The sequence below is a fragment of the Aedes albopictus genome, chromosome 1 (assembly GCF_035046485.1).
Source record: "Aedes albopictus strain Foshan chromosome 1, AalbF5, whole genome shotgun sequence".
NCBI lineage: Eukaryota > Metazoa > Arthropoda > Insecta > Diptera > Culicidae > Aedes > Aedes albopictus.
This window is the reverse complement of record NC_085136.1, coordinates 49,243,545-49,267,494: the sequence shown is the minus strand read 5'-3', so window position 1 is coordinate 49,267,494 and position 23,950 is coordinate 49,243,545. Positions and strand designations below refer to the sequence as shown.

The following is a 23,950-nucleotide window of genomic DNA, read 5'->3' as shown; positions in this document are numbered from 1 at the left end:
GTGATTCTAGGACTCCTTCAGAAATTATTTTTTGAACCCCTCATGCAATTACAGCTAAGGCTTCTGCAAAATATCTTGCTGTGTTTCCTTCTGGGAATTTGGCAAGTATTTTTTGCTATAAATCCACTTGAGATTCCTTTAGGAGTTCTTGATGGGATAAGTTTCTGGTGCAATCCACCAGGAAGTCTTGCTGGGGTTCATCAGGCCATTCTTGCTGAGAAAGTACTTGGAGGACTCCTAAGAGCCATTATTGAAGAAATCTTAGCGGAAATTGTTGGAGCATTTCTGAAGAAATCTTAGTAGGAATTTTTGAAGAAATTCTAAGAGAAACTTTTGGAGGAATCACAATTAGAGTTTCTTAAGTAATCCGTAGAGAAATCACGGGTAGGCTAGACCTGTGCGCCGCCGCGCCACGCCGCCGCCGCCGACACTTTTTGTCCCACGCCGACGCCGACCAAGGTATCGGCGGCGCGCCATACGCCGCTGTTTGTCACGCCGCTGATTTACATTTTTCGCGCCGATGATCAGTGCACAAACAAAATTAAGTTTACATAAAGTTGAGATAAAAAAAATCTCACGATCACTATCACAAGAGTTTGATTACAAAAATTGATTTCTCAACTCGTAGAACACACATTCACATCTCTCCAGAAGTTTCTTCAGAGATCCTTCCAGATAGATTCAGTGATGCCTCCAAGAGATCCACCTGGTATTCCTCCAGAAAATTCTTCAGGGATGCCTCCAGGATGATTTTTTTTAGAAGATCTCGGATACCTTCAAAAATTCTTTCAGGAGAATTCAGGGATGCTTGCTAGAGATACATCAAATATTCATCCAGAATATCCTTTAAAGATTCTCAGAGGAGGTCCTTCAGAGATTAGTATGAAAGTTCCTTCATGGATTCCTTCAGAAGGAATTCCTATAGGAATTTCTTTAAGAACTAGTCTAGGAGATTTCTTAGAGATTCCAGGAGATCTTTCAGAAATTTTTGGAATTTGTTCAAGAATCCCTCTAGAAATTCCTTCGGGGATTTCTCTTGGGTATTCCAATACCTTGGGGATGCCTCAAGAAAATTTTTCAGAGATTCTTTCAGGACTTTTTTTCAAGAATTGCTCCAGAAGTTCCTTCAGTGATCTCTCCAGGAGTTCGTTCAGGGATTTCCCTAATAGCTCCAGGAGGATTCAGAGATGCCTCCACGTGTTCATTGGGAATACCTTCAGAAGTTCCCTAAGCTATATTATCGGGAGTTCGTTCAGGTATCCTTCCAGAAGTCCCTTTAAAGATTCTTGCAGGAGGATTCATAAATGCCACCTGAAGAATTATCAAAAGTCCCGTGAGTAGTTTCTTCAGGAATTCCTGCAGGAGGTCTTTAGAAATTAGTTCCTGCAGAGCTCCTGCAGAGATTCCTTCTGCAGTACCTTTAACAATTCCTACAGGAGATCTTTCCAGGAATTCCATCAGAGATTCTTCCAGGAGTTTCAGGAATTCTTGCAGATGTTTCTTCAGAGATTCCTCCAGAATTTTTTTTAAGAATTCCTACAGAAGTTCCTTTAGAAACCTCTACAGGAGTTCTTCAAAGAAATTTATACGAAGATCCAAGGATACCTCCAGGAGAATTCAGGGTTTACCCCAGGAGTTTATGGAAGGATTCCTATATAAGAGTTCTTTCCAAGATTCCTTCAGAATATTTTTAGGAGATTGCTCGAGAAGTTCGGAAATTCTTCCAGAAGTTCTTCCAGAGATCTCTTCTGGGGTTCTTTCAGATTGTAGATTGAGATTGAGATTTTTCCAGGAAGACTCACGGATGCCTCCAGGAGTTACATCAAAGATTTCTCCAGAAGCTCATTCAAGAAGTCCTACAGGAGTTGCTTCAGGGTTTCTTGTAGGAGCTTCTTCAAGTATTCCCCAAGGATTATAATCAGGCATATCTTCAGGATATTCTTGGGGGATCTTTCATAGAGTTTCTCCAATAATTCCTCAAGAATTTCCTTCTGGAGTTATACCAGGAATTCTTTACCTCCTGCAAATCCTTCCTACCAGAATTCCTTCAAGCATTCACAAGAGACGAATCAGCCAAGGGCTGAAAGTCTCTATAATAAAGACAAATCAATCAATCAATTGAGCATTCCCCTAGAATCCCTGCAGGGATTTCTCCTGTAATTTCTTTGGGGATTCTTCCTAGACTTTTTTCAGAGGTTCCCCTGGACTTCCTTCGTGGATTCCTCCTGGCTTTATCCTGGAATTCTTTCAGGAATTTCTCCGGAGATTCTTAATAGATTTTCTTTCGAGGCTTCCTCCTAGACTTCCTCCTGAATTCCTAGGATTCCGATTCCTGAAATTGTTTCGCGCATTCCTACTAATACTCCGTCGAATTTCTTTGGTGATTCCTCTTAGAATTTTTCAGAAACTCCACCTAGATTCCTCATGGAATTCCTCCAGGGATTTCTCCTGCAATTCATTTAGGGATTCCTCTTGGATTCTCTTCGGGGATTCTTCCTAGAATTCATTCTGGAATGTCTCCTGGAATTTCTTTGGGAATTCCTTCGGGTATTCCTCCTTAACATCCTTCATGAATTCCTCCTGATATTATTTCGGGGCTTTCTCATGATATTTTAACGTGGATTTCTTCGGGGTTTCCTCCTGGAATTTCTTTGATGATTTCTCCTAGAAATCCTTCAGAGATTCCTGTTGGATTTGCTTCAGAGATTCCTCATGGAATTCTTTCCTTCTGACAATGATGCAAATGATCACCTCACTAGTGCTCATCACAACTCATCAACTGTATATTTATCGCGTGCGAATGAACTGTGCACTGATCAGCGATGACCAGCAGCAAAGAGGTGGCAAAACGAACATGATGTAAATCACAAACGATTTTGCACACATCTGACTGGGCCGTCACACGCTCGCCCGAACAGCCGAACCATACCGAATAGGTTGGTTTGCGAAGCTACGGCATGAACGCTCGACACGCACACAGAAGCAACATTTGCATGTACCGATACCATACTAATAAAGCTTCCTGCCAACGATGCTTCGCGATAAGCTGTCGAAAAGCATCGAAAGCGATGAAAAGAGATGCTTGGCTAGAACGCAACGGCTCAACGGTGAAAAGGAAGAGTCAACTATGCTGATTAGTGTTGAGTCCGTTCGTGTGCTACTCGTATGGGAGGTTGATTGAATAAAGCGAGGATGGGTGAAAACGTATTCGTTGTCGAAAGCAAATCGCATCATTTCGCGAATGTTTTCATCAAATAGCAAGCTTGCTTCTGGAATTCCTTTGGGGTTTCCTTCTGGAAGTGCTTCATAGATTTCTCCTAGAATTCCTTCGGGGATTCCTCCTGGAATTCGTTGGGGGGTTTCTCTCTAAATTCTTTCGGGAATTCCTCCTAAAATTCCTTCGGAGATTTTTCTTGGACTTCCCCTGTGGATTCCTCTTGAAAATACTTCGAGTATTCCGCTTGGAAATCTTTCGGAGACTACTCCCAGAATTCCTTCAGGGGTCCCCTCTGGGATTCCTGCAGGTATTTCTCCTGTAAGTGTTTCGGGGATTTCTCATGGAATTCCTTAAGGAATTTTCCAGAAATTCCGTCGGGTATTCCTGCTAGACTTCTTCGAGAATTGCTCCTGAACTTTCTTCGAAAATTCATCTTGAAATTTCTTCAGCGATTCCTCCTAATATTTCGTCGGGAATTCCTCCTGAAATTTCTACGGGAATTACTCTTCGAATTTCTTCGAGGATTCCTCCTAGAATTATTTCGGATTCCGGATTGCTGGCTTTCTCAGTCTTGGGAAAAGCAAAACTTGCCGTTTTGATTTACCCAAGACTGAGAAAGCCAGCATTCCGGAATCAATATATTCCAGTCGTACTCACCCAGCACAATTATTTCGGATTTTGCTCTTGGAATTTCTGCGGGAAACCCTCCTAGAATTATTTCAGGGGTTTCACAAGGAATTCCTATAAGAAATTCTACTGGATATTTTTCGTTGGTCCCTTTTAGAAACACTTTGATGATTTATTTTCGAATTTCTTTAAAAAAAATCTGGAATTTCTTTGGGGATTCCTCCTGGAATCCCTTTATTAAATCCTCCTGGGATTTTTTCTAGGATTCCTCTTGATATTCCGTCGTGGATTCCTCTTCTTCGGGGTTTCCTCCTGGGATTCTTTTGGCTATTCCTCTTAGATCTTCTTTGGATTTTCTTCATGAAATTCCTTCAAAAATACCTCATGGAATTACTCCAGGATTACTCCTGGAATTCCTTCTGGATATTCTTCTTGAATGTTTTCGGTGATTTCTCCTAGAATTCCTTCGGAAATTTCTCCTGATATTCGAAGATTCTTCCTAGAGTTCCTTCATCTTGAATTTCTTTGGATATTCCTCCTGGACTTTCTATGGGGATTTCTCTCAGAATTCCATCGGGGTTTCCTTTTTGAGGAATCCGCTTGTGATTCCTTCGGAGATTCCTCCCGCAATTCCTTCGGAGGGGCCCCTCTGGGATTTCTCCTGTAATTTCTTCGAGGATTCTTTCTAGACTTCTTTCGAAGATTCCTTCTAAATTTCAATCGGAGATTCCTCCTGTTATTTTGTCGGGGATTACCGGGATTTCCTCATAAAATTCCATTGGTGATTTCTCTTCGAAATTCTCCGGAAATTCCTCCTTGAATTCCTGCAGGATTTCCTCCTGGAATTCCTTCGGAGATTTCTTCTATAATTTTATCGGGGATTTCTCTTGGAATTTCTTCGAGGATTCCTGCTAGAGTAATTCCGGGGATTCCTCTTATTGCTTTTCGGGAGTTTCTCTTGAGGGGTTCTTCCTTCGAGCATTTTTCCTAAAATTTCTTCGGAGATTTCTCCTGATATTTCGTCGGGGATTCCTTCTGAATTTCCTTCGGGATTCCCTCTTGGGATTCCTTTAATGAAACCTCGAGCATTTTTCCTAAAATTTCTTCGGAGATTCCTCCTAAAGTTCCTACGGGGATCTCTCACAGAATTTCACCTGGGGTTCCTCTTAGAATTTCTCTGGGGATTCTTCCTACAATTACTTCGGAGTTTCCTGCTGGAATATATATGGGATTTCTCATAGAATTCTTACGAAAATTCCTCCTAGTATTCTCTCAGGAATATCTCCTAGAATTCCTTCAGAGATTCCTTCTTGATAGTTGTTGTCGATTCTTCCTAGAAATTCTTTGGGGATTCCTTCTGGAATATCTTTAGAAATTCCCGCTGGCATTCCGTCGGGGATTTCTCCTGGAATTCCTTTGTAAACCCCAGCTGTAATTCCCTTGGGATTCTTGCTTGAATTCATTTGAGGAATCCTCCTGGAATTTCTTTCGAAGATTCATCCTGGATTTTCTTCTGAAATTCCTCAAAAACTTCAATCAGGGATTTCTTCAGAATTTTCTGCAGGGATCTTTGAAAAAGATTCTTGAACCGCCAGAGACACCTGCAGAAGTTTCCTAAGGGTTCCATACAGTACTTCCTGCAGAGATACGTCCACAATTTTCTTCATGGATTCATTCAGGAGTTTCTTTCATGCCTCCCTGAAAATATTCGGGGATTCCTTAGTGAAAATAGTGTTACCTAATTATCAAGTTTGATAGCTTCTGAAGGTTGTGAGAAAACAAAACAAAAAACTGTAGTAAAATCAATATTTTATTGCCCTTCGTTTGCAATGGAGTAATGTAACATGCATTACACTGAGGATACGGGTAATGCCTCAATATTCCTTTCACATTATAAATATTTGTCTGCTCCCCAAACAAATATAGTATTAACGCTATTAAAAATTTCAAAAATGTAAACAACGTAAACAAAAATGTATAAATCATTTCGGCTCTGTTATGCCCATATGTGACGCCCGAGTTTTCCAAATAAACGAATAAGTAAAAACAAAGCCTAATCACTGGTGGCAGTGCGGAGCCGAACAGAAATAAAAAAAGATATTCATTCTAATGATAAACTATGTCTTCAATGGTCTTGAAAAAGCTCAGACTGCAAATTATAGAGCGTAATGACAACTTTTTTGCTTTGCCAATGTTGAAATTATGGTCAAATTTTGGTCACGCCGATTCACGCCGCCGCCGCCGCCGCCGAAAGCTGCCACCGGCGTGACGCCGATGACGCCGCCGCCGCCGGCCAAAAATGGCCCTCACGCCGCCGCCGAGCAAAATATAGTCGGCGCACAGGTCTAGGGTAGGCTTTGTATAGGAATACTCGGAGAAACTTATCGAGCAATCTCAGCTAGAATTTGTAGTGAAATTCTTTTCGGCGTTTTAGGAGGAATTCCAAGAGGATTTTTAAGATATTTCCATGATTTCTTCCAAGATTTCCTCTTGGAATTTGTCCCTGGATGTCTCCAATAGTTCCTTCAGGAATTCATCTGAAAAATCCTCTAGGAAAGCCCACTGAGATTCTTGCAGAAGTTTTTCTGTGTTTTCTACAGTGATTTTTCAAAAAGGCTCCACAAATTTCTCCACAAATTCCTGGTGGGTCTCCTCCTGGAATTCCTCATGTGGTTCATGTCTCTTTTGGAATTTAAATATCTAAGAATTCTGCTGGGATTACCTCTAGAAAATCATGCTGGGATTTCCCCATTAGTCTTGATGTGATCCAGTGCAATCTGGATGTGCTTTAGAAATCTCAGCAAGAACGCTTGGAGAAATCGTTGTAAGAGTTCCTGAAGGAATCATAGCAGGAATTTCTGAAAATGAGGAATTCTTGGAGAAATTCTGGAAGAAATTCCTAAAGGAATCATCTGAGCAATTTCTGAAGGAATGTTTGATCCATAGAGGAATCCCAGCAGACATTTCCAGTTAAACCTAAAAGAATTCCAAGGGGAATTTTCAAATGATTTCTCCATCTATTCCTCTGGGAATTCCTCTTGGAATTCCTCTAGGAATGCCAGATGGGGATCCTCCGAAAATTCCTGCTGGGACTCCTCAAGGGAGTCCTCTTAAAGTTCTTCCAGGAATTTGTACAATGATTCCTTCAGAGATTTCTTCAAGTAATTTTCTGGGAATTCCTGATATTGATTAATTTATTTGTCTTTATTATAAGAACTTTCAGCCCTTGGTTGGTTTGTCTCCCAATTCCTCTTAAAAGACATCCATTAATTACTGCTCGGATTCCTTCAGGAATTCATACTAGATTTTTTTTCTGGGATTCTTGTTAAGATTTCTCAAGCATTTCCAGCAGGAATAATTCCAGTTATTGCTCTTCAGAGTCTTTCAGAAATTCCTAGAAGGCTCTCTACCCATGTTGTATGGGAAAGCGAATGAAATCTTGAATGATTTCTACCAGAAATGTCTACAGTAATCCTAGTAGCAGTCTTGGAGCAATCCGTTCAGTAGTTCCAAAAATAGTCTCAAGAGAATTCTCATCATGAATACTAAATCCAATAATAAAGTACAGCAGGATTATTAGAGAAAACCCAAACAGAATTTATAGTGGTAATGCCATAAGAGTTCATGGATTCTATGTAGAAATTTCAAGAGGAATTCCAAGAGAAACACTTCGAGGAACCCTTGAAAAAATCTCTGGAGGAACGACAGGAGGAATTTCTAGAATTATCCCAGCTCTAGAGGAATTTAAGAAGTAATTCTAGGACAACACCCTGGACGAATCACTGGAGGAATTCCTTGAGGAATTTCAAGATAAACCCCCTGAAGGAATCCCACGACAAATTTCTGGAGGAATCCTTAAAGGTATTTCCAGAGAATCCCATGAGGTAATAAACTAGTGAAAAAAATCCCATCAGGCATTTCTGAAAGCATTCCTAGAAAAATACTTAAAGAGTTTCTCTTAGAAATATTCCACAAATGCCTGATAAGATTCCTCTAACAATCTTGTTAGGATTGTTTCAGAAGTTCCTCCAAGCATACCTACATATATGTTTCCTGTCATTCCACCAAAGCTTCCAAGGCACATGCCTTCTATTTCATGTGTATCTTCTCAAGGAGAATGAAAATGAGAGATTCCGTTAAGAAATTTATCTCCCGGGATTGGCGTTGCGTTGCGTGGTAATGGAGTAATTGGTAGTTGCATACTGAAAGTTGTCATGATGAAACTTTAATACTTTTATTCCAATTACTTATGGAAGGCTGTTTGAAAATGAACAGCTACCCAATTGAAGCTTAGAGAAGAAAAGATATGCCCATGCTCACATTCTCCGTTACGATGATAGGAAAAGAGGTGATGATATGACACCTACTTTTCAATCGGCGAACGTTGGGAGTGACATAGCTAAGAGAGTTTATGTCACTCCATGGGCCTTTTTGCTTCAGGGATTGGGCACAGATATTTACACCATGTGTCCTGGCTAACAAGCCCATGTTTATGCGCCATTGATCGCTCTCTGAAACGATAAGAAACACGTTACGTGGATGGGCAGGAATAGTAGGGAAAGATTGATATCTATTTATCGAGAGGCCAGCGACTCACCAACGCCCTCGTAGATGAGGATTTAGGAGGAGTGAGGATTTAGTTAAGAGAATTGTCTGGATTTCTGTATTATGAAAATAATTCAGCTAGATTATTATCATTATTATGATAGGATGATTTTTTCGCTGCGGTAGGACTTTGACAGCTGCGGTAGAACTCAGTGGCTATGAATTTTTATCTAAAAATCCGCAATATATGTTATATTTTTCCGCTTAGAATTGAAATGTCCAACACACTATCCCAGGTTTTCCGTTGACGCGTTTTACTTGAAAACATTCACTGCAACTTTATCTAACAGCGGAACCAGCCAAACTGAAAACGTTTGAGGAAGCTATCAAAATCGTGACAGAAAAGATAAAATCAATTGTCCGCGTGCACAGCTTGCTGCGATACTTCCCGTGATTCCTCCAGAGCTTTCTCCGAGAGTTTCACAAGAAAATCTTCCTAGGATTTCTCTTTTTACCTAAATGTAATATCATTGCCAGTTTTCTAAGTATTTCAGTTGTCGAAATCCAAAATATCATATCGCCAACGCAGACTCACAGATGAAATTTGAAACGATTTACGTTAGTTAACAATTTGAAAAGTCTTCAAGATTTATAGGATTGACCAGACAGTAAGCATTTATTATTGCTACAAATGCATGCTAACAATAAAAACCTTCAAGCCCATAAACTAGACTAATTCCAATGTGGACGTAGCTTCTATGAAGTACAACTTTTATTTCTATCCAAACAAGAAACAGACCAGAGGAAGGGCATTCCTTGAAAGAAACAAATCCAAGTTTCTTTCCGCAAATCATATTGCGGTCAGCATCTGTTCGATATGCCATCGTAAAATTGCTCCTGCTGATGTACTTCAATGAATGAACCAAACAATATCTAACCGTATTCCTAAGAATGCGGTTTAATTTTCTCGAGTCTTCAAATACATATATGTAGATTGATAGAATGATCGGTTTGTGTGGTCGAAGTTGCACGTGTACCGATCCATTCAGTGGCAATTTCAACGTTAAGCCTACTACGATACTGATGCAGCTACGATTCGATATGCTTTATCCTCAAGCGTTTCTACGGAAAGCGGAAAACAGGCGTGAGAATCGAACATATGACCAGTATCCATTGACCACCCACTTATGATACAAACGTCTTTCCTACTAGGAAGTCCAAAGAGATTGCCTGGAAACTGGCAGGTTAGAAACCGGTCAATCGTAATTCATGAAGTTCCCACCATCGTCGTCGCGGCGTGATGGAAATTTCCGTGTAATTTACTATGCTTTTATCGACTGGAGACGAAACATTTTGACCTTTAGGTTATCTTGGAAACAGGATTGAACAAACAATCTTCTACGATACGTTGCTTTAATGTCAGACAAATCAGTGTTAAAAGTATTACAAAAACTCACTAATCAACTTCGCCGCATTCGAGTGTTTAATCCTAATCCGGATCACTTCTAATTAAACCTATTTACCGCACAGCTTATCCCGTATTCATTTTATTTAGCACACTTCAATTAAGTAAATCTGGCAACGACCCCAACACCAGTGCTGCCGCTGCCTGCTGCATCCTCCGCTGCCACAATCTCGTACGTGCAACTCCAACCAGTTGGAGATTATTGATTGCCGTTTTTGCCAGTGGCAAAATAGCATAAGAAATTTTTCGGTCCTCCCCTCGCTCCCACAGCTCCGCAACAACGCACACACTTACCCGTTGTGTTTCTCCACCAGAAGCCTCGTAGCGAGTAGCCGTTGTACTCACTGCAATTGCTCACTCTCCATCGGAGGACGCAGATGCAGTTTTGAGTCTCTCGCTCAGCAGCATTAGCAGTGCATTGCATGTATGGTATGCAATTGAAGCTCTTCTCCAATCATGGTCTGGAAGCTTGTGACTATTTTGGATTTGGTTTGTGATTTTCAACAACAATGTAGGCGGTGAAGAAACGCACACTTTTCACAAACTCGATGATCGCTTGTTCCCACGCTTTGCACTTCACTGAGTAAATCCTTCAAATTGATTCTCCACCTCCGATGATTCACTCCCCTTCTATCTTCCTCGAAATTCATTCACTTTCGATGCACTCTATCGCACTCCCATTCACGGACGAAAATTTCCTCTATTTTCTTGCAAAGAAAATTCCTCCAATCAGCAAGCAGCAGCTGATCACTTTACCACGGCACACTTGGATTGATTCGTAATTTTCCTTTTCTCCTCCCTTCCCTCGTTCTACTAATTTTCCGTCTTAGTAGGTGCTGCCACTGCTGCTCAATCGCTCACAACCACTCTGTTGATTACGGGTCGCTACAGCCAGCTTCTGAACAGGGGTATTTCGCGACCAGCTCGCACAAAAAAGAACCCATCACCATCAGCGCAGCCATCATCTGTGCTTTATCCTCCTCAGCCAGCCAGCCAGAGCGCACACTTGACAAAAGTGGTGTTCTTTTCTTAGACACAGACACGGGGCATCCCTTGTTGCGCGAACGCCATCAACCCAAAAGGCCCGTATTCACCACCACCGTGCCGTAGTCGCCGTTTCATCTGACGGCACGACAACGACGCGACGGTCACTTCCACTTGCACTCACACTCAAACAGTCGAACGCGCGGCGAACGCTTGGCTCCTCTAGTCAGAGTCGATTTTACACCCCCTCCCATAGAACCTTCGAAGGACAGTGATAGTTTTTTGAACGCACTACTCCACTCGTTACGGCGAACCCCCCTTCAAAAGCCGTAGAATGTCACTCACACGCGCATCTGTACGGCACTGACCACCACGCTAGACTACTCCCCGCTCGCTCTGTTGCCAGTCGAGGACGATTAAGCTATTTTTTCTTCTCCATCAACTATTTTCCTCCCTCCTTCGACGACACACGGGGACAACGGTCACGGACGACGACGAGGACGACGACGACGACGACGAGGACGACCCCGACGAACTTCTTCTACTACTTGGCTTTGGCCGCAGAACACCACACGACGACGACTGCTCACCGTCAGCGCTCGGACACTTCTGTCACGAGCTCTCGCTCTGCTCACGCAGCATCCGGCAGCGGGAAATTCACGAAAATTTTCCACAATCCCATCATCGCACCGATTTCCGTCCGTGAGCAACGGTGAGAGCAGTGAGATGGCAAGAGAGCGTGGGACATCCAAGTAGCTCACGAGTTGACGGACGAGAACGACGGAATGCAATGTGACAAATTTCACGGCTTACTGTGTTGTTAGTGCGGTGCGGGGGGCATCCCCTCCGCCACCGCCGCCTCTGTCACCGAGCCACCTCTGATGTGATGCTGAGAGAACCGAACGAGAGTGAGAGAATTGACGGAAAATTATTAGATTTCCGACCTCCCGGCTGATCACCCACTTGCATGTTTCCCAGCAGTTTCTTGCAGTGAGGACCGCTGCTGGCTGGTGGCTGGTGGGAAGAAAAACCCATCATCAGAGAGTGGGGCAGCAACGTAGTAGGCTAAAGAAGAAAATGCTTCTGCGTTCGGTGGATGCTACTGGCAAAAAAACGCGGCAGTCTACTAGGACCCAATAACATTCCTTCTGGTAGGTCTGGACTGGAGATGATTGTTGGTGAGTGAGGAGGAGAAAAGTTAAGCGCCCTAGTTGTCACTGCTCCTGTTTGTGCTGGTTCTGCTGGCTAGCTGTCGTTGTCAAGAAAAACAAATTCCGGTGCGAACGCAGCGTGACTGTAAGTAAGACGCAACCGAATGTCGACCGTACAGTAGAGTGCCTTTGAGATTCAAACCACTAAACGATCAAGTCTAGTTTCTACATAACGTATTCTGACGTGCGCCAATTTCTCAAGCATAATTAGCGCAACAGCTTTGTTGATTTTGGCGAGCTTTTACTGTAGACGTGAATGATTTACTGATGGAGGCGCATGGTAATTTATTATTGTTACGAAGAGCGATGGACACTGGTGCGATGGAGTGTTGTAAACTGTAGAAAGAAATTTAGCGGATTTTGACAAATCTGTTAAAATAACACGACTATTGTTGGCAGGCTAGGAATTGGATCAAAATCTACAAGTGGCTATGGTACTCCCGGAGCTCATCGGAATCGTCCAACACATGGATGATGGCACTATGGAGACCAGAGCAGATGAGGAGCTCGCGATAGAGTTCATCATTTCTAAATTAATGGATACGAAGCGTTGTTCTGGAGTTCGTTGTAAGTCAGTTCGCAAGACAAATCACGGTATTCAATATAAACTAGGTAAGCGAACCCATCGAGGTCCATGCCCAGGAACTCCGATCCATACGTAACCGTGGCACCGGACGGGCTGCCAGCCAGAGAGAAGATCGCGTAACCAGCTCCGGTCGGAACTTTGCTCGTTAACTGACAGGGAAAGGGAGTTTGCTTCTGCAAACTTGAACGTCTATTCTCCAGGAGGAGCGGTTCACACCAGCGTCTGATCCCCATGTTATGTGCGGCTGATGCTCTTCAGATGGGCGAAAGAATGAAACGGAGCTTGAACAATTTAAACTAGCTTTATTGTAAGTATGTGTTATTTGTTTGAAGGCTTGTAGTGGAATGACGGAATGACCTTAACAACTGCCATGGCGGAGTAACTAGGTGTTTCATAGCCTACTATTAAAAACTGGATCGGTCCAAGACCTCCCATTTCTTCACCCTCTCTCGATCCTGGAGTCCTATGATTTGACGCAGTCTTTGAAAACGCCCGACATCCAGCGACTTCGTGACAGTGTCTGCGAGTTAATTCTCGCTCCCGATTGGTTCCAGCTTGATGTTTCCAGTAGCTACGTGGTCCCGGATGAAATGGTGCTTTATATCTATATGTTTTGCACGCTTGCTCTCCAAGTTCCTAGCCAATCCTATGCATCCACGATTCTCCTCGTAGATGGTCACCTGTAATGCGTTTGGAATTCCAAGATCGTCCAGCAGTCCAGCCAACCACACCGCCTCTGTAACACCAGCACCTAGCGTCACGTACTCCGTTACTCCGTCACGTATGACCGTTCCCACAAACCTGAAATACATAACCACTCACCGATTTTCTGTCCTACTGGTTCGTCGCCCAGTCGGCATCAGGGAAGCCAACTAATGGATCCGTTTTCTCGTCACGAATGAACTTCAAGGATGTCTGCATGAAACCCTTTAGGTATCGTACCACCTTGGTACCACCCGTTTCAATGCTGTCCAGTGCGAAGAATCCGGGTGCTGCTGGTAACGTCCAAGATATCCCACCGAAAAGTTCCGGACGACGTACATCAAACTGCCCAGTAATTCGCGATACGGTGCTTCAGTTGATTCCGACGCACCTAGAGTTAATTGAAGTCCCTTTTCCATTGGAGTTCTGGTAGGGTTGCAATCATCCATCGAAAGTTTCTTCAATATCTATCTAATATTGGCCTCTTGAGAAAGTTCCATTCGTCCGTGTTTGCTGTCGTACGTAATCTTCATTCCGAGGAAGTGCTTCGCTTTTCCACAATCGGTCATCCGGAAGTAATGGAATAGCTTCTTCTTCAATTCTTCGATTGTCTTCAAACGTTCTCCGATTATCAACAGGTCGTCGACATACAGGATCACGTAGACCACGTCGCTCTCCCTCTCGTTTATCCGTGTGTAAACGCAGTAATCGTGTTGCGATCCAAGCTTCAACAAAACGTCATGCGGCTTCTCGTTCCAACATCGCGGGCTCTGTTTCAATCCGTACAAGGACGAAGGTGGCACACCAACTCTGGAGCTGCTCTAACGCCATCTGGAACCGCCATGAAAATGTCCTCCTTCAGTTCCCCGTGCAATAAAGCAGTTTTGACGTCCATTTGAGGAACCAGGTATCCTTTCTACAAAGCCACCGCCAGTACAATCCGGATTGTCGTCAGTTTGACCACTGCGTACGTTTCGCGGTAATCGACTCCTGGCTTTTGTAGGAACTCCTTGACGACCAACCTCGCTTTATGTCGGACGACATTCCCATCCGCGTCCTCCTTCACGCAGAACACCCATTTCGATCTCAGTAGCTTCACTCCGGCTGGGCACGGAACGAAATTCCACACCTTATTGTCCGCCATGGATTGCAACTCGTCGTTGATCGCTTCCAGCCAGGCGTCCTTGTCGTCACAATGCTCGATCTCATTGTAGTTGATCGGTAGATCTGAAGATGCAAAATTATCAACAGCAGCGGATGCCCTGAATCCCGTGAAAAAATCGTATAGCTCACCTGGGAGCCTGCGCTCCCTTTCGCTGCGCCTCGTGGTTGACTCTGTACAGTCTTTACGTCTTACTTGCGAAGGGAGCGCCCCAGGGTTTCGAAATTCTGATGTTGATTCTTCGAATTCATCTTCGGATTCTGAGTTTTGACCATCAACGTTCAGATCTTCAACCTCAGCTGCAACCGGTCTAGGAGAATCCAGTAGCTCCCCCTCTGGCTCGTAGAACGTGGGAATCACTATAGGCACTGTGATTGCATCATCATCATCGGCGAACGGAAACTTTCCTCATCGAACTTCACGTCTCTTGCAATTAGGGGCCATTCATAAACCACGTAGACTTTTTGGGGGGAGGGGGGTCTGGCCAAAGTCTACGCTCCATACAAATTTCAAATTTTTTGTATGGACAAAAGTCAACGAGGGGGGAGGGGGGGTCTGAGATTGCTAAATTTGGTATACGTGGTTTATGAACAGCCCCTTATCACCTTCCTCGATGAGTTGTCCCACAAGCGATATCCATTGAGCGCATACCCAATCATGACTGTCTCACGGCTTTTCGGATCTAACTTCTTCCTCAGCTGGTTTGGAATCCACATTATGGCCTAGCACTCGAATATTCGATGCTTGCTCAGGTCCGGTTTGGATTTCGTCCATAGATCCACTGGAGTTACGTTACCATCGATTGCCGTCGTAGGAATCCGATTCAGCCGTTAGAGCTGCCTCCGACCACATTCGCTTGGGTATCTTGGAATCAATTAACATCGACCTTACCTTTTCCACCAGGGTTTGATTGAAACGTTCGGCGACACCGTGGGCGACACCGTTCTGTTGCGGGGAGTACGCCACCGTTGGTTGAACGTGGATTCCCCTCCTTCGGTAGTACTGCTTCTGCTCATTGGAGAAATACTCACGGCCTTGGTCGACAGTTAACTTGCAGATCCTGTATTGCCAGTGGGTGGTGACCATTGCTTCATACTCCTTGAAACAGCCGAAGACTTCACTCTTCCGCTTGATAAGGTAAACCATCGCCAAATTGAACTTGAATTCCGCACGCTCAACATCACATTGGCCGGTGAACAGGACATCAATTTCGGCTTGAGAAAGCTTCTTCACCAAAAGTAAATTTTCTCGCAGTTCCCGAATGAAAATAACGTTCCTCATGAGGAACTCCACACTCTTGTTGGACAGCCCGATCAATTCTACAACCGACTTGCCAATCAGGAACACTCCTTCTTTCGCGACTTCAACGACGAAAGGTGCCTTCAAGGTTCGCAAACACGTCAGATGGCTTGACTCGTTAACCATGTGGTCACTGCAGCCCGAGTCTACGCAGAACGAGATCCGTCCTCCATTTGATGCCTTCGGATGTTTGGTTCTTCCCATATAAGCAACTGCCTTCCTATTCCCGGCCGCAGAATGAGCGTTTCCATCGGATTTCTTCAAGGGACAGTGCTTCTTCATATACCCCGATTACTTGCACCGGTGACACTTACCATGGAATTTCCGCGTGAACTTCTTCTTGTCATGCTTCTTCCCTCCAACGAACGCCGCACCTTTGTCAACGCAATTCTGACGATCGACCCGCTTCGACTCTTCAGTTAGCAGCCGCTGCTTCACTGCTTACAGAGTCAGGTTCTTCTCGTCTGGACTCTAGAGCGCTGTCATCAGGGGGTCGTAGCTATCCGGAAGGGTCAGAAACAGCTGTGACACCAAGTCACTTTCCTCCAGCTTGGCACCAGCAGACTTCAATTACCAGATAAGGTCATCAAACGCCACGAAATGATTTCGCACGGATGATCGCTCCTTCATGCGTAATCTTGCGAGCTGCTTCCTCAAAAGGGTTTGACTGGTCATGGAGCGCTGCGTAAACGTTTCTTCGAGGACCTTCCACATCAACCAAGCGATCTCCTTCTCTCGGGCTACTTCCAGGCATTCATCCGATAAGGATCCGACCAGCAACGACTTCGCCTTCCTGTCCAGCTGGTCCCACTTCGCACTTGACGCATCATGTTCAGCCAAAGCTTTCGTCTTCAGCACACCGTCGATACTTCCGCCGCATCCAGGTAAAGCTTGACTCGGATCTTCAAATTTTCATAGTTTGATCCAGTCAGCTGCGAGATGCCGGAACCTTCTTTCAAAGACGAGCCCATTATCTAAGGGAGGTTCTCTTCAGATGGGTGAAAAGCCTAGTTTGGTGTTTGAAAGGAATCGCTCAAGAATCTTCTTGACCGATTCCTGGAAGAAACTTTCCACGGTGACTGCCATTTGAACTGTCATTTCTTCCCAACTGCGTACTGTGATCGAAGAAAAGCGGTTTCTTGGGCGATTCAGGCAAGGAATTTCCCATGCATCAAGATAGGCCGAAAAATTCCTCCTGAACTGCAAACAGCGCTGAAGAATGAAACGGAGCTTGAACAATTTAAATTAGCTTTATTGTAAGTATGTGTTAACTGTTTGGAGGCTTGTAGTGAAATGACCTTAACCATTGTCAAGGCGGAGTAGCTAGGTGTTTCATAGCCTACTACTAAAAACTGGATCGGTCCAAGGCCTCCTATATCTTCAACTTCCGAGAGCCAGGAAAGTATTTTAAGCTTAACCTTTCAGGACGCACGCCATCAAACAACCGCAACTGCACCGCGTTTGCGCTGTATACGATGAGCGAGGTTTTTTGGCAGTGTTGTACTTTTTACTACAGCGCGCGTTCTGAAGGGTTAATTGTGCACTATGGATCTCCGGAAAGTATAGGGTTCCTAAGCAACACACATGGTTACAAAACAGTGACGGCAGCGTATGTAAGGATTGCGCAGTACGTCACAATGACTTCTGTGCAACTCTTACATGCGCTGCCGTCACTGTTTTATAACCATGTGTGTTGCTTGGGTTGGTGACCGACCCTGCGAGCTATCCGTGAAAAGGATTTGACCGCGGATTCTGAATCGAAGCACTGTAAGAGGCGTGTTAGACAAGATCAATAGTGCGAATGTTTAGAACTAATCATACCATCTACCAGAGCTGCGGCAACATTGAACTCGAAAAACACGACCTATGAACAGCTTCCCAAGCAACACGCATGTCAAAAAAGAGCTGTGGCAGGGCATGTTTCAACGACTCAGGTCCGGACGGAGTTCCCTGAAAAGTAGCTATTTCAGAGGCTTCCGGTATGTTCTGGTCTGCTATGTAGAAATAGTGGTCTCTGGAGGTCTACGGTCAACCGATCGAAGAAGTGAAATTGACTGCTGCCCACTCGATCGCAGTTTTAGAGGAGTTGATGCGCTTCAGGAAACTGAAATTGGCTCTCCAAAAGGTGGTGGTTGGAGCAGCAAGCTTTAATCAGTGTAGGCGGTTGCACTATCACTTCGAAGCGCTCCGTTAAAGTTTTGGGGGTGGTGATGATCGACGATAAAGCTTTCTTTCGGTAGCCACGTAGATTATGCCTATAGAAGAAAGCCTCCACAGCTATAGTGGCACTGTCCCGGATGATATCCAATAGCTCTGTGGTGTATGTCAGCAAGCACAAGCTTCTGGCTATCGCCTATTCAATAAATAAATGGGGATGGTGGCTTGGGCGCACACTTCCTGGACCTCCCCGTCTGATGAGTAGATTTCCCAGACAACCAGTCATCGTATAAGATGTTGTATAAGATGTCAAAGTGGAGGCGATATGCGTACATTTTACATGCACTTAAATGGAGGCATGCACGCATATGCGCTCCACTTTATCATCTATGTATCATCTTATACGATGACTGGTTGCCTGGGTTGCTTAGAGAAGAAAAAAAGAGCAATGTTGAAGAGTAGGCATAGGCACCTTAACGCAGTCCCCGGCGAAAACAGGTAATCAGATTTTCTGGGTCCGTCCTGATCGGCTCATCTCTTTAACTTCCTTTAGCGTAGGAGCTGGATCATTTTCGATCTCTACTGCTTTGGCGAAGTCGTTTTCTCCGTGACCTTGATCACTCCTTCCTACGTGCACCACGCCTTTCAGTTGCTTATTGAAGTGCTGCTTCTACCTTTCGATAACCTCACGTCCGTTCGTTAAAAGACTCCCATCCTACTCTCCGCATATTTTGACTGTCGAGCTTGTGGTAGAACTTCCATATTTCTTAAGAACGGCACAGCATTTACTCGTACTTAGTTTCTTCCAGGCGACGATTTTTCTCTCAAAAGAGACAGGTAGGCTGTTTCCGTTTCTGTTTGTATGGTCCCTGAACACTGAATTGTTCTCCATGATCGCTCTGCACTCCTCGTCAAACCATTCGTTCCATTCAATCAGTACCACGTACCCAATGGTGCTCGAGGCTGCTTTTACTGTACTTCAGCAGTAGCCGAGATGGGTTACATAGAGATCATTCTTCCTATAATCGAGATTCTATCAGCGCCGATAATATTGGAGGAGTGCCGTCCTTCAATCAGAACGTGGTCGATTTGCAATTCAGCCTGCTGCGGCGCTCTTCAGGTGTAACGATAAGGAAGGCTGTGATGGAAGAAGGTGCTACGCATGGTTGTTTTCGTTCGTCTACTTGTGGGTGCAGGACATTCCAATCGTCGGTCTAAATTCCTCCTCCTGACCAATCTGAGCATTTTCGGTATCCTATGACCGAAATCTTGACGTCGTGACTTGAACTATTAGAATAACCAGCACGGGGGTGAATCTTCATCACGAAAACAGCCGCTCGTTTGATTGCTGGACACTAGCGAACCTGGTGGTGGAAAGCAAGCTTTTTTGTACAGCGAGCATAGGGCGTGAGCGAGGCATGCTTTGATGATTTTTTATTTTCTCCAAGGAAATTCATTCCAATCTAGTTCTCCAAGTGAAAATTTTACGACTTCCACCTCGAAACTTCAAATTTGTTCGAAGATACACATCTGTTCTGTGATAACCAGCCACAGAAATCCAATGTCGCGACTGTTCGTATGACTAACATCTAGTTTGCCTCGCCCTTACAGCGTCAGTAGCGGTACTATAAGTGTCAAATAAACTTTGTTTACCAAAACAAAAAGTCCTCTACAAGATGGGCACTTAAACATAATCAATTATTACAACTAAAATTATTAAAATAATTAAATAGGAAAACTGAGTACAGCGCCATTGACGTTCTAGTGTATTTCTATTCTTGAACTGCAGTTTTACTCGCGTTTGAGCTGCGCGTATCATAAGTGTTTCTAGAGTGTGGGCTGTGCACGTTGATAGTGCTGAATTTGAAGCATCGACCCTTGACCCTCAACCCTTGACCTTTCGTATCGTTCCCTTGACCATTCATATAGCTCATGACGAAGACATTAAAGCTCCACACATGCCGTATAAGCGTTACGGCAGTACAAGTTTTGGTTGTTAAAAAACCTTCAATAAACAGTAAGTTAGGTAAAATTGTGCATCAAATCGAAAATAATAACCATATTATAACAGTGGAGCGGACCTGGTGTGATGGTTAGAACACTTGACTATCACGCTGAGGACCTGGGATCGAATCCCACTCCCGACAAACTCACAAAATGTGAGTTCTTCCTTCGGAAGGGAAGTAAAGCGTGGGTCCCGAGATGAACTAGCCAAGGGCTAAAAATCTCGTTAATACAGATAAAAAAAAAAAAAAAAAAAACCATATTATAACAGACAGGTAATGAAAAGGCAGGCCAAACACAAATGGTTAGGCAACTATATACACGGGAGACGATAGACACTAGTGAGTAGTTATATGTTTTATGTTAAATGTTATATGTAAAGTGTTAAATACATGTTTTAGCGACCCTTGAGAAAGGCCAAAACCCTTCGGCCGAAACGTCGGGAGAGTAGGAAACATTTCGTTCTCGACTTAAAGACTGAGAAAGCCACCCAAAAGATCGATCAAACATCCAGTCGAAACCCTCTTGAAAGTTCTTAAGAAATATGGAAATTCTACCACAAGCTCGACAGTCAAAATATGCGGAGAGTAGGATGGGAGTCTTTTAACGAACGGACGTGAAGTTATCGAAAGGTAGAAGCAGCACTTCAATAACACAGCGTAACAAAAATTAGCTTTTGGTCTGTCTCAAGAGCAAACTTATGTGTCTCTGACAGATTTTGGGCCGCTGAATCCGAATCCGGGCTCAGATTTGCTCCAAAACGTCACAATTTTGAGCTATACCTCGATTTATAGGGCAAAATATGCGATTTTGGGCTTTTTTGACTGCAAGCCATTAAGCATGGAAACATTTTTTTTTAAGCAATCAAAAGGTTTTTTGGTCAATTAACATCTAAATTAACGACTCATGCAAAATATTTCGTTCTACCAAATCGAATTTGATAGTTTTAAGCGATTTATGTTAGGTAAGATATTTCCCATACAAGTCACCCTCCGAAAGTTGCATGCAAGTTTTCATACTAACATAAAATGCTTAAATCTATCAAATTTGATTAGGTAAAACGAAATATTTTGCATGAGTCGCTAGTTAAGATGTTAATTGACCAATTAACCTTTTGATTGTTTAAAAAAAAATAATTCCATGCTTGATGGCTTGCAGTCAAAAAAGCCCAAAATCGCATATTTTGCCCTATAAATTGAGGTATAGCTCAAAATTGTGACGTGTTGGAGCAAATTTGAGCCCGGATTCGGATTCAGCGGCCCAAAATCCTTCGGAGACACATAAGTTTGCTCTTGAGACAAAACAATGTTGCGCTGTGTAAGCAACTGAAAGGCGTGGTGCACGTAGGAAGGAGTGATCAAGGTCACGGAGAAAACGACTTCGCCAAAGCAGTAGAGATCGAAAATGATCCAGCTCCTACGCTAAAGGAAGTTAAAGAGATGAGCCGATCAGGACGGACCCAGAAAATCTGATTACCTGTTTTCGCCGGGGACTGCGTTAAGGTGCCTATGCCTACTCTTCAACATTGCTCTTTTTTTCTTCTCTAAGCAACCCAGGCAACCAGTCATCGTATAAGATGTTGCATAGATGATAAAGTGGAGCGCATATGCGTGCATGCCTCCATTTAAGTGCATGTAAAATGTACGCATATCGCCTCCACTTTGACATCTTATACAACATCTTATACGATGACTGGTTGTCTGGGAAATCTACTCATCAGACGGGGAGGTCCAGGAAGTGTGCGCCCAAGACACCATCCCCATTTATGTATTGAATAGGCGATAGCCAGAAGCTTGTGCTTGCTGACATACACCACAGAGCTATTGGATATCATCCGGGACAGTGCCACTATAGCTGTGGAGGCTTTCTTCTAGGCATAATCTACGTGGCTACCGAAAGAAAGCTTTATCGTCGATCATCACCACCCCCAAAACTTTAACGGAGCGCTTCGAAGTGATAGTGCAACCGCCTACACTGATTAAAGCTTGCTGCTCCAACCACCACCTTTTGGAGAGCCAATTTCAGTTTCCTGAAGCGCATCAACTCCTCCACAACTGCGATCGAGTGGGCAGCAGTCAATTCCACTTCTTCGATCGATTGACCGTAGACCTCCAAAGACTACTACATGGCAGACCAGAATATACCGGAAGCCTCTGAAATAGCTACTTTTCAGGGAACTCCGTCCGGATCTGGGTCGTTCTTACGCTGAAAGATTTTGCCATCTCCGCACCTCATCAATGACGCCAAGAATGACGAAAATTGCTGACTCAGCGGGATAGAGATCTTTAGGGTCGTTTATGGTATTGCATTCACCCAATACTCAGGCAGAGGATGATTCATCCAAGCAGGAGGAGAATTTAGGAAGACGACTCTCCACAAAAAGGCATGAATGTATAGGATAAGCGAACATACAAGGGTACGGACATGCATTGGAACTCAAACTCTCATAGCAGGCCCTTTTTACTTGCCCTTATCTTGATCTCCACGTCCCTCTTGCTCAGTCCATGCTTGCTGCATCTGCCTCGTAGCCCGAAGGCAGGCGCGGCGCAGGTCCGCAATTGCTTGAGTCCACCAGTAAGCCGGTGGTCTCCCATTTCTGGGATGGACTTCCTAAAGCATGGTCGCATCGCACGCACGTAAGAGCATCGCTAGCTCGTCGCCGTCGAAACCAAGTAGGCTTCGTTCCCGGCGGAGCGCCTCCTTAAATACTCCTTCGTCGAAGTATGATGATGTCTTCCACCTTCGAAGGTTTGGCCTTGGCATAGCCGTCTCTTCCTCTACCCGCTGCCTGCTGCTATTGTTTCTATTCGGTCAATCCGACTTTCCCGTCGTTCACTTTGTGTGATCAAATACTCGTTTATTACACAACCTACCTTGATTCTCCATACTTTCGCGGACTTCGTTTACGTCCACAACAGGTAGCTGAACCATAACTACCTGTGCTCCTGCTGGTCCCTTCCGTTGCCGTTCAGACGGCTGCTCACTCTTCGCTTCTCTACCTATTTTCTCTGGTTTTTACGACGATCAGCTCTCTGTTCTGTCACTCTGTACATTTTCCCGGTCGTTGGCCTTCCACTATTTCTTCCACCTGCATTTCGACGCTCTCCTGCGATACACCGAGTATTTCTATCTCCGGAAAGGGCAGATCCTTCAGCAAAATCGATTTCTGCACTTCATTCGATTTGCATCCCTCGACAACGGCGTCCGTAAGATAAATGTTGGTCAAAATTTGAGCCAATTCCGTGCCGTATCTTTCGAAATACATTCCAATGGTTACCCAAGTAACCACGCTGTTGAAGCTGTACGTATAGCATATACAGGGTGTTAGGTTCATGAGTGCAAACTTTTCAAAGGGTGATAGAGGACCATAAATAGTGAAAAAAATTATTCTACGCTTATTATCAAATCGTTACATAGTTATTGAACTTTCCATGTTTTTGACTATTATTGCCTTAAGAGGCTATAAATTTAAAATGATCAAATTTATTGTATTTTGTTTACCCTTTTTCCAAAGATCATTGCATTTTCTATCGAACGACATCTTTGAATCGATTGGTTAAGTTAAATAACAAGTTTTTTAGAGCAAATAGCACAGAAGTAGTGTGTTTTAATTTGTTTTTGTCAATTATCTTTGAAAAATGCGTAATAAATCAAAATTCTTTCTTAGGCAAAGTTGTGGCCCCTGTATCACTCTACAATTTTTTCTTTGACATCAAACTTCTATCTCTTATCGTTTTCTTGCAATTTTGATTTAAACATCGCATTTCAGATAATAAAATTACAACTGTCAAGGTAAACACTCTTGCGAACTGTGCCGCACATTTAAATCAAAATTGCAATAAAACGATAAGAGCTAGACATTTGATGTCAAAGAACGAATTGTAGAGTAAAACAGGGGCCATAACTTTGCCTAAGAGAGAATTTTAGTTTATTACGCATTTTTCTAAGATAATTGACAAAAACAAATTAAAACACACTACTTTTGGAATAT

The 23,950-nt window shown here is 43.7% G+C and overlaps 1 protein-coding gene and 1 long non-coding RNA gene across 4 annotated transcripts in view; one reads left to right on the top strand and one right to left on the bottom strand.

The window, feature by feature from the left end:
• LOC109416129 (PDZ domain-containing protein 7) overlaps positions 1–23,950 on the bottom strand; it is a 589,320-nt gene that overhangs the window by 410,996 nt on the left and 154,374 nt on the right. The gene's annotated exons all lie outside the window — the stretch shown is intronic.
• On the top strand, positions 20,232–20,470 carry LOC134284912 (uncharacterized). Its single transcript, XR_009996008.1, has 2 exons — positions 20,232–20,300; positions 20,361–20,470. It is a non-coding gene; the product is annotated as an uncharacterized LOC134284912 (long non-coding RNA).